Genomic DNA, 2,286 nt, shown 5'->3' on the forward strand with positions numbered 1-2,286 from the left:
AAGTCTTTGATGAGGCCAATGGGGGTTGTAGAAGATGAATCCCCAAACATGAGAGAAGATGTGTTTGGCTCCATGCTCTCAATACCAAGACTTTTCACCATTTCCAAGGAGATCACATTCACACTTGCACCAGAATCAACCAAAGCATCATTCATAGTGATCTTACCAAGAGAGCAAGACAATGTGAATTTCCCTTGAGACTCTAGCTTAGGGAGGGACTGTGGAGGGACTGGTGGATCAATCTTCAAAATGGAGATGTCCAAAAGCTCTGCCACTTCTGCTTGGTGGTCTAGAATGTCTTTGATGAGCATCATTTGGACATGAGCTTCACGCATACCAGAAATTTCTGGGAGCCTGACCCCAACATCACTAAGATCTTTCCTGAACTTGGAGATAACCTTCTTCTGAGCTTTGGTGAGGACCCTTTGTGGAAATGGGAGTGGGACCTCATATGGTGGTAGCTCAACCGCATGAGCTTCTTCCAGCTTGACCTCTTTCATCTTGTGGTCAGCTCTCCTCTCAACCGGTTTCTCAGCCCTAGGTTCAGCTCTATGCAGATTCGTTGCTTCAACCTTCCTTTCAGCTTGTACCTGAACCCTTTCCGTAGCTTTATCCACCATCTGTGCTTCAGCTGTTGCTATAACCAATTTCTCAACTTTCCCAAGCTTAGTCCCAAACACTAGCTTCTCAATCTCATCTACCTCTTTCTCATAATCACTCAGCCCAATCTCTGAAGAAGTAGTAGAGATGATAACATTGCAAGACTCTTTGGGATTCTTTTCTGGTTTTCCTGGTAGAGATCCCATTGAGCTCTTAGAAGATGATGGCATAGAGGCGACCTGACTCTGCAAAGCGTTGAAGCGAGATGCAAGTTGTAAGAACTTGTTGTTGAGGTCAGAGTAGTTCCCATCAATCTTTGTGTGGATGTTCTTGAACTCATAAACCATTGTCTTCTCATTTCTGGCTTGAAATTCCAAGAGTTTCTTGAACATAGAATCCACACTTGAATCTGAAGCTGGAGCTTGAGAAGAACTGCCTTGAGCTTGAGTAGACTGATTATTTTGGTTGCTGAAACCAGGAGGGTAGCTTTGCGTGGCCTGGTATCCTCCTTGCTGATTGTTGTAGTGAGGTCTTTGTTGGTAGTTGTTTTGCTGAAAGTTGGGCTCCTTTCTGTACCATGTACCATTGTTGTTGATGAAGCAAAGCTCTTCTTGCCCTTCCAAACCATCAACTTCATTCACCTTAGGAGGAAACTCTTGACTAGGATCACCAACAAAGCTAACCTGCTCCTTCTTGGATTGGTTGGAAAGAACCAAGTCCAACTTGTCTTGCAAAGACTTGATATCTTTCCTTGTCTGCTGGTCATCCCCTCTGTTGGCTCTATCATACTCCTCATTGTAGACTGAGTCACTCTTTGCCATGTTTTCCACCAGCTCCTCTGCATCCTGCACAGTTCTGCCCAAAAAGAAACCATTACTAGCAGTGTCAAGCCTGTTTCTGCAAGATGGGAGAACTCCTCTGTAGAAAGTGCTAAGCAAGCTCTCCTTGCTGAAACCATGATGAGGACATTGAGCTTGGTAGTCCTTGAATCTCTCCCATGCCTCATTGAAGCTCTCTAGATTCTTCTGCTGGAAACCAGAGATCTCATTCCTTATCTTAGCTGTCCTTGAGGTAGAGAAGAATTTCTCCAAGAAGGCTTCCTTACATCCCTCCCAAGTGGTGATAGTGTCACTTGGGACAGACCTCTCCCACTGATGTGCCTTGTCTCCCAAAGAGAAGGGAAACAGCTTCAGCTTGAATGCATCTTCAGAGACACCATTTGTCTTGGACAAACTACAATACTGATCAAACTTGTACAAGTGATCAATAGGATCTTCAGCTGCCAGGCCATGAAACTTGTTGTGCTCAATGGTGTTGAGTAGCCCTGACTTGATCTCGAAGTTGTTGTTCTCCACAGGTGGTGCTCTGATTCCCAACCTATGACCATGAATGTGAGGGCGATCATAGGTTCCAATGGCGCGAGCTTGGCGCTGTGGGTGTTGTGGTCGAAGGTTGACAGCTCCTTGACCATTTCCCTCTTGGGCAGCTCCCAAAGGGATCTCTCCATCTTGATTCTGGTTCTGATGGTGAGCCATATCAAAACCCAATCTGTTGAAATGAGCCTGTTGCTCCTCTTCTCTCCTTCTTCTTGTATTCTCTCTTTCCAAAGCCCGGATGTCTGGTACTAGAGGAGTGAGGTTTGTAGTCCCTCTACTTCTCAAGTTCATACACCTGAAATGAAAAAGA

The 2,286-nt window shown here is 45.3% G+C and overlaps 1 non-coding gene across 1 annotated transcript; it reads left to right on the forward strand.

Moving 5' to 3' along the window:
• The first annotated feature begins 1,551 nt into the window (after positions 1–1,551).
• On the forward strand, positions 1,552–1,658 carry LOC130512075 (small nucleolar RNA R71). The gene has a single exon (XR_008945636.1). It is a non-coding gene; the product is annotated as a small nucleolar RNA R71 (small nucleolar RNA).
• Positions 1,659–2,286: the final 628 nt, after the last annotated feature.

This window comes from Raphanus sativus, chromosome 4 (assembly GCF_000801105.2).
Source record: "Raphanus sativus cultivar WK10039 chromosome 4, ASM80110v3, whole genome shotgun sequence".
NCBI classification, from domain to species: Eukaryota; Viridiplantae; Streptophyta; class Magnoliopsida; order Brassicales; family Brassicaceae; genus Raphanus; species Raphanus sativus.